The following is an 11,697-nucleotide window of genomic DNA, read 5'->3' as shown; positions in this document are numbered from 1 at the left end:
TTAGTATATCAAGTCTGAATGACTTCTGCATAAATCTTGCGAAGTTGGAATTATTTTATTTGGTTGGGCATGGGGGAAGATGTATATTAATTAATTGGTTCTCGATCGATCGGAGGGATCGCAGGGATTTTCGGGCCCGTCTGGAATTTCGTCCCCCTGCACTTTCCTCGGGGTCCTGCGGGATTCTCCAGGGTCCCAGGACATACGAGAGTCCTCGGCCTCCCCTTTATTCGGCGCTCCCGTATTTTATCCCACTTTTTCCCGGAAGCTGGTGGAACTTATCAGCGGGGGAGGCACAACCCGGTGGCCTAGGAAGACAAGGAAGACACCCTAGGGAAGGTGTCTCCCTATCCCGAGGAGAGCTCCCCGAAGCTTGGGATCCTGTGAATCGGGCGCGCGATTCCTCGCCTATCCGGCGCGTCCCCGTTCCCCCAGGACCCGGGTCCTCCCGTTCCCGGAAGCCTCGACCCTCCTCCTGGCGCCCTGGTACCGGAGTCCCGGATTTTCGGGTAAATTGCAGTTTTTCTGGCCAGCCCGCGGGCACCCCGGCGCACCTGGATTTCGACAGGTGGGCGCCACTCCCGAGGAGGAGGCCCCCCCGAATATCCGGGACATCCGGGATATCCGGACCCTCCCCCGCCTCGCGGGACGTAATCGAACCTCTCCGAGGGTCCTCCCCTAGCAGGGCCTTCCGGAATTTACGGAACTTCCGGGAACCTCGCGGATCATCCCGGACCTCTTGCTCCTCCACTCCTTTTTGGTCCTCTGCCAAGATCCTGCAGGAGCCTGGCTCTTTCGCTCTGGTCGCGTCCTTTTTCTCCCCCTCTTCCCCTCTCTTTCTCTCTGTCCATTCTCCACGATCGAACCTCGAGGATGTGTTGGGGTGTCTGCGTTCCCTCTCTATCCGTGTTTACACCACACCACCACGCCGGATTTATTGTTTCCCACGGTCCTATGTGTGCGTGGGCGACCTCCTCCGTGTGGGTATAGAATTTCCTGGGCACACGTACTTGCATCCCTGCACAGTGGTTCGCAAAATTCCTGGCACGGGGTATTTTCATTCCCAGAATTTTCCACTCTCCAAAATCCTCCTTTTTGCCCCTTTGTTTTATCTTTATTTTATTTATATATTTCCTACCCATGACGACGTCCCTGATTTTTTGTCGGTTCAACTTTTCACCAAAAAATCCCATTTTCGAGCAGCCCACTCGCTTCATGAATTTTTATCATCCCCGGGCTATTTTTCTCCGTGATTCGCGACGTCGCATCTCGACGTGCATCACGGACAGGTTAGCGTTATCTCCGCGCGAAATCGAGAACCGATACCGCGGTGCGGATCGATTTATTGTTTTCCACGGTCGTGGTGGCTTGTCACAGAGTTTATAAATCTTTCGTTAGGTATTATTCCGAGCGGTCCATCACTCCATATCGGCGTGACCGCTTTACGGAACGCATCTAGTTTCACCGTGGACGTAGCCTTCATTGATCTATCACCGGGACACGTAGATTATTTTCAGGTGCAGAAGCTGCATCTTTTAAGTTATCTTTATTCCTAACCTGATAAGAAATTTGGTACTTTTTTTTTTTTTCAAAGGATAATGTACATTAATGTGTATATAGGTAGAGGTAAGGCGTTTTCCTGAGGTATTGCATATACACAAATTAGCATTTTCACGGGAAAATGTATATAGGGGAGTGCACTCACACTTTCACATAGGGAGTGCCCTCAAATTTCCACATGGGCAGTGACGAGAGCGTCCCGCTTTCCGCCGATTTCCGGGGATTACGCGGAGGGAACTCTGTGGCAGTTTCCCTGGAAACCAGGAATTTATGCGATGGCCAACCACTCCCTCGGGACTGGGGCGAGACAGGGGAGGAGAGGATTTCGCCGGTAAAGTGGGAAAAGAGAGGAGGGAATCGAGCTTCGAGCCGCGAAAAGCGCGAGACCCGCGAAAATCGCGGAAAATAGCGGAGGCCACGAGCTAGGATCGCATGAGACCTCAGAGGAGGTTTTCCTTGGTCCGAGGAAATTTTTCCCACTCTCTAAGGGGTGGATTTCCGATTACCTTGCTTTAAAAAAATTCCAAACTATCAATAATTATCGCGTCTAAAAATTTAACGATCCCGGACTCTGAGCAATTTTCAATACACGAGGGTCCTGCATGAAAGTTTGGACATTGTCAAAATGAAAAATAAAAATTGTTGAAAGTCATTGTTAACCGTAATTCAGTTTTTCCCTGATTATTCGCTCCATTAAAAAAAAGTAAGAAAAATTCCTCCCAAGGAGCGGTCGCGATTAATCTCTTGAATGAAAATTCATTTCTACCGTACTCCAAAAAATGTTCTTCTCCCTCTTGTCGGAAATTCGCAATAAGGATTCCGTGGGTTAGTCCTGAGGGCGATAAATAAGGAAGTAGGAGGGAGCCTCGATATCGCCAGGAGCCCTTCCGAGAGCAACGACCCCGGACCCCTCTCCTGTGGGAACGGTCCTCGACGTCCCGGCACGTCCCGGGGGAAGAATCGTCCCTCTTCAATTTGCTCCCCGGGGAAGGACTTACCCAGGGGTCTTAGAGAAGTCTTGACTCAATTTTTCTTTTACTCGGCGTTGCCGGCACGTCTGGGAGTTTTCCCGAGGGAGGAGGACCTTCCCTCGCGAAACATGGAGCCCTGATCCCGAGGGAAACTCGACCTCGTGGCAGCGGGATTTCCTTGCGACAAAGACCCCAAGCTTTGCCCAGGTTAGGTTAGGTCAGGGTGGAAACTCGACTATTCTGACCCCCTGATATCTCGTGGGCAGATTTTCGGACGAGAGCGCCGCTTTTCCGGGAAAGCCGCACCCCCGCGTCCCTCGGGAACCCCCGACGACCACCCCCTTTTCGTTTGACTTCCCTGTTAAAGGACTTTTTGAGTCCCTCTTCGAACCAACGTTTTCACGGAAAATCCATTTTCCTCTATCTCGCATTTTCCTCTTAGTTTCCGTAAATAATTCCACGTCTACGAATTTTCCTGCGGGATGATTTATCTCTCCCGAGAGGATGAATCCCGTTTTCCTCGATTTTCATACAGTGGATAATTCCGGAGGGAATTTATCCGAGTCTGGAATGAACCCTTACCCGTAGGCGTAGATACGCGTCCATACGGTCTAGAATCGCTTGCACGTGCCGACGAATTTCGCCCATACGTCGTTGAAGGCTCCTCGATCGAAAGGTTAAATCTCCACGAGATGCAGCGGATGCGAGTTGATCGATGCGGCGAAAAACGCGCGGATTTCCTCCCGTCTTCCTAGAATATCTGCCGCCCTGGTGCATCCGGCCGGGATTTTCGGGATGGTTTTCCGGATAATCGGTTTCCCGTACGAGGGGAACTCGAGGGAGCATTTCCGGGTCGGCGGGAACACCTCCGCATTTTGCGGACACCCTAATGCACCGGGTGGCGGCGTCTGGGGTCTGTCTCCCTCGGGAGACGGCGTCCAGGATCCCCAGGAATACCTCGTTCAACAAAAATCCCGCAATACATTGAATCTCACCAACAAAATGGCCCTCTATACCTGAACGACATCGACAAATGTCTCCATTCCGAGGAACGGAATATAGGCAATAGATTATCCCGAATTGCCCCCAGATACCCTCCCCGATTTCAGAAATCAAATTACAAATAATCCACCCATGCTAAAATAACAATAAAAAATTAAAAACGCCAGGTACAGGTTCATGTATATGTACTAAGGTGTATTAAAAAAAAAAAAAAAAAAATCCAGAGGATTCTGTATGCGTTGCCAGGAAGTGCATAGGGTCTTCCTCGGGTTAAAACGTCGATACGGAGGGGTTGGCGTGGATCGGGTTCGAAAAGGACTTTGTCGTCCAACAAGGCGCTCGTCGGTTGCTAAGTGATTAGGGCTGGTTTTCGCAAGGGTGGGAAGCGAACCGGATACCGGAGAGAGCGGAAAGAGCGGAGGGACTGTCTCATCTAGCGTTTCCAGCATAGCATGGCTCCTATCGGTTTTTCCAAGCGATTGGAGAGCTGTCGGAATCGCCGATAAGGTTCGGAAGCGAGTGGGCGAAGAGGCGCGTCAAGATCTCGGCAAAGAGCAGGAGTGCAAGGGAATGCAGAACGAGGCTGCGGTTACTTAATTCCGCGCCCATGGCGGAAAATGTGTCAGCCGTGTATTTCCGCATGCACCGAATCCGGCACGGTATAATCTCTGCTCGTCGTCGACTAGCGGCTTAAAAAACGCGCGGCGTGCTTTCCCCTCGTGCAAACAACTTGCCGTCGCGATTCCGGGCCTCTCGTATCTTCCAGCCATTGTCAGAGTGCACGTATCCGCGCATTGTAATATTTAGCGCATGTCTTTTTGCGTTCCGTGCATGTCGCGCCTATCGCGAGGTATCTCTTATAGAACGCGATTTTCAGAGGGTCGAGGGTGATAGGAAACGGAATAGAGATTCGTAAGGGGTGTTGGGGTGAAAAAGTGAATTTTTCTCCCTAGGGCACTTCTCCCCTTTTCGCTCCTCCCGTCCCTCTTCGCAGGAGGTACTCGCCGCGTGGGTTTGCGAGGCACTCTGCGCATGCGCGCGAGGGACGCGCATGCATATGAAACGCGAGTGGTGTGTCCGCCGCGTGACGTGGCGAGGTCGCGCAAGGCGAGCAACCTCACATACACGGGACTCGTCGCCCACACGGGCGCGCGCATGCGCGGCTCGACGAGTAGCCGCGGCCCGCGCTTATTAAGCCGCGCGCGCCTCCCCCGGCCGCACTTCCCCGCGGAGCGTGGACCGGGGAACACCTAGGCGGCCTAACTCGAGCGCGGTTATATAGAGGTATCCCAACCGGTAACTCCTGTTCGCGGGCCCACGAGGATAGAAAGGCGTCTGGTGGGTACAGACTGTTTTCTACGGGGCAGTTTGCCGCAGCAATGCGGGAGTACTGGGTAACGCAAACCTCCCGACTCTTCGTGTCTGGTATCTAATAATTATGCATTTTAGGTGGAGTTTCCTAAAGCAGATTGGAGGGAGATTTCAGACTCTATCAAAGGTGAGCTCTTGAGCCGATAGTGACTAAGTCCCGATAATCATTATTGTATTTATCTTTTATCGTTTAAATACACCACTGAAGACATCTCGCCTTTTGAATAATTCCCCGCTACCGGTCTTTTCCATAGTGACAGTTTTAAGGCCCCACGCGTCCGGTAAAAGTTACATTACCACTTCGGCAAGGTCACTGGACTTTGACTACCGGCACATGTAACTCGCATATCCCCGAGTGGAATGGTTTCCCAAGTGTCGGGGTTTACCTCCACCCTGGGAAATACGTATTAAATTAGTCGCGGCGAAGTGTAGCCGCGAGGGGCGAAACCACGGGCGCGCTCTTTCGTTTATCGTCCCTACGTACACCGCACACGTAGACGTACTTTGTCGTACCTACGTGAGAACTCGGCACGAGGAAACGGGGGACTTCTCGTAGTCCCTCGATTGCGGTGCAACGATATATTTACGATCTCGCTGCACCGTTCGTACGTCCCAGCTGTGAGCGTATCTTAGTAGCCCGTAAGTTCGAGCCAGGGCTTCGGAAAATGATCTAATGGGGTTGGATTTTATTTCGCCCCTCACGCACACTTTGGACGCGAAACCTATCTTCGAGGACGAAAGATCCCTCGTTGTTTTCCGACCGAGACGATGTATTTACGACGTCGTCACTCCGCTCGTATTTTCCACCTGGGTACATATCGGAGCGTGGCCTGTTGCGACTGCATTCCGTATGCATATAGAGTCATGATAAATCCCGTCATCTATGGCGGAACGTTATGCACGATTGTCCGCGAGTGATACCTACGTACGGATTTACGAGGGTCGCGCTGGAAACGAGGTATGGAGAATCTCGATGAAAACCTCGCCCTAAGGAAACGTCCTTCGCGTCGTGGAGGTTCGCCTTAAGGATCGTTTCATACCCTGCGTCCTTAAGGCGCCTCGACGTGGCGAAACAAGGAGGGCCTTATGGCGCGCACGCAGAACCGAGAGAGACGGACCGACCGATCCGAGTAAGAGGCTGGAATGCCGGGACGTGGGACGATCGGTGGAAACTAACCTGCAACTCGCCCACGCGACTTCGGGAGAAATTGAAATTTAAGCCTGACCGAGAATGCCGTAATGCGATGCACTCCGGATTTTTTCCCTCGAGATTCCTGTTCTCGACTCGATAGGTCGTAGAAACGCACCGTCATAGAGGTGGGAAATAGATAATATATGCTAAGTAGCATTAAGGGTGTACTAAAGTCCTCTGCCAGGTACCCAGAAAAAGCAGAGCACGCTTTCAACGCGTTTACACCCCAGATTAATTATCCCCCCAGATTTTAGGTAGCTTTTAATCTCGCACCTCATATTCCAAAGTTAGTGGGACATATATGACATAAATGCGCGGCAACGCTCCTCAGAAAACATTGAACGATGAAAGCACGGGTAAACACGACCCAAAGTCTCCAGTTTAGTTGCAGCACGCACGTTAGTTCCACTAATTAGACTGCACGAGTGTGGCTGTAATACAAGCCGACCTTGCCCGCTTGCTTAGCACGCTAACAATAAGTGAGGATAAGACTCACACGGCATGCTAATTGCGAGTGATAGGCGAAACTGACGCAAGTGCGAGGTGCATCCTTGCGAGACCTCATTTGTGGCACCGGAGTGCTTTTCCCATGCAACGTCTTAAATCCCCAAAAATTCTCCTTAATACCTACGTTTATGGCGTATGTCTTAAAGAAGATTTAATATTAAGCGTATTTTACGTTCCGACGCCGGGACAGACAAAATAGTAATATATATATAATAATCTCGCTGATGAATCGGTTCCCAAGATTGTGCGTCTTCTTTCGCGATCCCACGGGGGATCGACCCCGACGGAAAGGAGGAATCCTCTCTCGAGAACGATTCGGCCGTTCGAGTGGTCGAAGGAACGGCACCGAACGGCACGCGAGATCCCGGGAATGGCGTCGTGGCCCTCTTGTCATTGACCCTAGGCTCACCTCGCAACGACGCGGCGCCTTGACGTCGCGGAAGCGGAAGGGAGGTACGGTCAGCGGCCGCCAGGTAGCGCCGCGAGGCCTTGCGGCGCCTCCCCGAAATACGTGTATCCGGCCCCGGGGGCGAACTCACGCAAATAATTCAGAAGTCCCATAGAAGCCCAGATCCTATGTTAGCGCTTGATGCTCTAAAAGTTGGCTAACAAACCAGAAGTGGGGGTAAAAAAGAGATCGCACGTGTTAGCCAACGATATCTCACGTACGGGAGGAAGAGAGACGCATATAGAAAGGCGAGTATTGGGTGTAAGATAAAGAAAGAATGCAATCGCTATATATCGCCATAAGATTAAGAGAGATGGAGAGATGATTACAGCGCCGCTATTCGTTGGCTAACGTACTATTTATCGAGCATCGAACGTCCGTATCCTTCTGGGCTTCTATGGAGACTTCTGAATTCTTTGACTCACGCCACTCGCGTGATTTTATCGGTTCGCCCCAATTCGACAAGGAAAAAAAAAAATTCCATAAATACATAAATACCCTAACGATGAATGATACATAATAAAGGAATTAATAAAATCCCGGGATGCGACAAATAGTGCCGGGAAACGTTTTATCAATTTATGCAACCCCCCACTGTACGGCTGGGGGTATATTGAGTCTGCCAGGAATTCCGGGATTTCTCGGCCGAGTTGCCCGAAGGCCCTGCAGCGTCTCCGCCACGTGGGCGACACGTGGCGGAGCCGAAGCAGGCGGACCCGAGCTACCGAGTTTCCGTTGCGAAAGTGCGAGGGAACCGTGACCCCTTGGGCCGTTGCGTAAGGATGAGGTGGCGTGCGAGCTCGCCGATTTGCGGAATCGGCCGATTTATTCGCTCGTTCGATCCAAGCCTGCCCCTCGATTTTTCCACGCTCTGTCGGCCGCGACCCCTCGCCGTGCATAGGTAATGCCTGTCTCTCAACCTGGAACCCGTACTCGGCGACTCCTCGCGTTTCCTATTCGTCCTATCCTGTACTCGTCGGAAATCATTCCGTCCAAAAGAGTTCCAGTCGATCGTTAACAATTTTTACAGGAATTATATGAAATTAGACAGAATTAAATGACTATGTCTAAAAACGTTCCAGTCGATCGTTAACAATTTTTACAGGAATTATATGAAATTAGACAGAATTAAATCATTACGTCCAAAAAAAAGTTCCAGTCGATCGTTAACAATTTTCACAGGAATTACATGAATTGCGCGAGTCTAGCTTCCTTAAATCAATTCTTTACGAGATATCGATTTTCCCCGAATTCTTATTTTTTACTTGCGCAAGCAGTCCGTTAATATCTATGGTTAGTTAGAGAAGTCGAACCGTGATGTTTTACGGAAACGTCCAATGTTACCCGGCGATAAAGCTGCGAAGCGACGTGCAGGGAATCGCACCTCTCGAATCCCGAATTAACTCAATCGGGAACGGGCGGTGCAAGCTCAAGTAGATCGGAGGAGATCGAATCGTATCACGCATCGATCGTTGCAGACGGACGTGATTGCGTTTTTCGGGCCCTCCCTCCTCCCGCGTCCCTCTCGTCCGCTTTCGCGAATTCCGCGATAAGATACGCGGCTCGGAAATTCGATCTGATTTCCCGAACAAAAAACACGGAATTTTGCTACATTCAATACACTCCGGGAGATACAATGATAAATTAATTGCAAAGAAATTCGATGACGCTTTCCCTAAATCACCCTATATTTCTTCAAATCCTCGGAAGCCTAATCGTGCGAGAACCTGTTATTTCCACCGCGCTGATAATTATTAAAAAAAAAAAAAAGGCTTATTGATAGAGCCTCTCACCGATGAGTCATGTGCTCGAGAGAGTGCTCGGTAAGTAAAAAAGGAAAAAAAAAATGGGGGGAACTCGATCGTATAAGTCTTGATTTTTTGTGTTACACCTAGATGCACTAGATCAATGTACCAGGGTGTCGCCTGTATCAGAAATAAGCGCCAGTAGCATAAATAATGGAAACGCGACTTTTCTCAAGCGGGAATTCAATTCCGCCATAAAATGTCCATAAACACGTATGAAGGTAGATCCGGTATTAATCGTAGGAATTCTTATACGTGCACCGTCACGATGGTGGACTCTGGCACGGCGCCGTCCTGTATCTTTTATCACTTATCATAATCGCAACGGCTTTATCAACGCTCTCTTTCTCGCGACGCGTTGCGTTGTTGGCAAATATCGCGGTAAGATAATGATCGCCAATTATCGGTATGTACTACGATAGATTTCATCTTCCAGTTCGCGTTTGCCAGCCTGTTCGGTGATCAGGGGTTGCTTCCTTTATTTTTTATATTTTATATTTTTTATATTTTATTAGTAAAGTCGTTACGAGAAATCATCAAGGACGTCTAAAACCGACTTTTCACCCATGAGTACACAGGGGCTAATTATTCACATTTTTACGCGTGGAATGGAAACGAGACCGCGATATTTGCATCTGTCTCCTCGATCTACTCGCACTTATCTCGCAACAGAATCCGGTCTGATAATAAATCATCTATCAACAGTATCACAAGATTTAGCGACAGTGCTCGAAGTACGCGCCAGGATAGGCCGGAGTATTCCTCCCTATTCGGTAAAAAATTCCCATAACGACCTCAAGGTAAAGTCGATGCGTTTTCCATCGACGCGCTAATTGTCTAAAGTGTCGGCAGTTAATCAGACCGGCCACTCGTTCGAGGAACGAGCGAGGTCAAGATCGCACAGACGTAATCCCTTTTTGCGCGATTAAAAAGATAGGGGATGACATACGTCGATCCCTGCCGCGGACTTTGCGATGTACTTGCGTACCGAGAGGCGCCAGTCGCGATAAAACATGAACATTCGGTAAACTAATATAATTAAGTAACAAAAGTCCATTCCAGCGAATCTAGCCCTTTCTGGATTTCGCGTGATAATTGAGAAAGAAGTAGATTCCGTAGGTAATTCCGCAGGTGGCCGAGATTCCCGGAGGAGAGGGCGTAATTTAAGAAGAGGGGGAAAAAAAGGGAGCGCCATCCCGAGATTTCCGGGAACTTGTAATCGCCTTTCGGAGTGACTCGGGGGAAGAAATTGGGTTCTCAGGGATCCTCCCCTTCGTTATCCGGCTGAGCCAGTCTCTCCTCCAGGAGCTCGTAAATCACCGAATCACGTTCTTCGTTAGATCAGGTAAAAGATACGGTCTCCTCGCTCGTCTTTGTGGCGCAGGAGGGCCAGTTAAAGGGCCGAGGAGGCTTCCCCGAGGGTGCGGACCGGGAATCTCCTACCTGCAGGACTAATCCTGCCGACCAGGACAGCCTGGAGGCAGAGGTCGTCAGCATGGCCGCTTTAAATCATCCTCTAAAAGACCAGCCTCTTCCGGCGAGTCCTGCTCTCGAGACCTTCCCTTTGTTTATTTACTCCCCGGCCAACCCCGGAGGACCTTGTCGTCGCCATCTACGGAGCATCTCTCCGGCATCTGCCCAGCATCCTCCTGCATCGTCACGGTGCACCGATCGGTCTCGGGTCCTCGTCCTTCACCGGGTCTTCCTGGAAGAGGGGACCGCATCCTCCGAAGAGGCCTCGATACCTGGACCAGGCCTTATTAGGATCTCTCCTCGGGACATCTCCGGATTTTCTGTTTTCTCTTCCGAGCGAAAATCACTCCTCCAGGGATCGGTGACTCACCGTCCTCGAGATTGCGCCGCTTCTTGGAAAAGATCTGCACGTTTCCGAAGATCGATATACCGGCTTCTGCGAAGGCAATATGTCATATTAGATTGTTTTATCGGTTATCGCGTCGAGCACGCGGTGCGCGATAACAGGTCAGGCAGATAAACCAATGTCGAAGTTGTCGAGTCAAAATGTCGCAGCGGAACACCCGTGGAAGCGCGGCTTTGATCAATGACGATGCAACCGGAAACGTATCTAATCGACATTCCTCCGAATACGGGGAACGTCGATAGGCTTCCCGATTTCCCTCCCGTTCTTGGGAGCTTTAAATGCCCGGACGACGTTAACCTTTCTTGACCACGTTGAGAGTACCTCCCAGGAAATCCCTACCTCCATACATAAGTCCGACCGAACTTCCACCGATGCAAAATTGCAGAAACGGCAAATCACGCGAGCCTTGAATAAATGCTAATGCGATCCCCGACGCGTCTAAATATACCAGGTAACGCCTGTGCTCACCTGGCGTGATTATACGTTCGCACCTGATATAGAAAAAAAAAAGAAAAGGTAGAAAATAATTCTAACGAACCTGCGCAGATAAATCACGTTAAGTGAAGGTGGAAATTTCGCACTCATTGCTCGGGTCAAAGAATGAATAGGCCGGTGAGTACGGCCGAGTGATAACGTTTAAGAAACGACCGCCGAGCGTTATGCTATCGTGTCGTCGTTGCATGTATTGGGGGGGCACACGTTAAAGAGTTATAAAATTCGATACAGGCCGCCCTTTACCCGCGGCCCGATGAATACAGCTCGCCGCGTGGAATGAAGAGAGAAACCCTGGAATAAGATAGGTTGGGTAGGGTACTACGTGGGCGTGTAAGCTATCTTGGTTTTACTGCATATTGAAGTCATAACCTGCGTTACGGACCCTTTTAGTGCAAGTTCGGTCGGGAAAGTAGCGGAGGTGCGATGAAATATTTCAACGTGGCCCGCAGTTTCTGCAGTTCTCTCTA

The 11,697-nt window shown here is 50.3% G+C and overlaps 1 long non-coding RNA gene across 2 annotated transcripts; it reads left to right on the top strand.

Annotated features, from left to right (window-relative positions):
* Positions 1-4,759: 4,759 nt before the first annotated feature.
* On the top strand, positions 4,760-5,116 carry LOC105698719. Of its 2 annotated transcripts, none has more exons than XR_001103941.1 (2): positions 4,760-4,871; positions 4,983-5,116. It is a non-coding gene; the product is annotated as an uncharacterized LOC105698719 (long non-coding RNA). The 2 variants fall into 2 exon arrangements; XR_001103942.1 differs by having other exon boundaries at positions 4,767-4,927.
* Positions 5,117-11,697: the final 6,581 nt, after the last annotated feature.

This window comes from Orussus abietinus, unplaced genomic scaffold, assembly GCF_000612105.2.
Source record: "Orussus abietinus isolate OABI.00-Male unplaced genomic scaffold, Oabi_2.0 scaffold12, whole genome shotgun sequence".
Taxonomy (NCBI): Eukaryota; Metazoa; Arthropoda; class Insecta; order Hymenoptera; family Orussidae; genus Orussus; species Orussus abietinus.
Note: the sequence above shows the minus strand (reverse complement) of the source record. Positions and strands in the feature narration are given on the sequence as shown.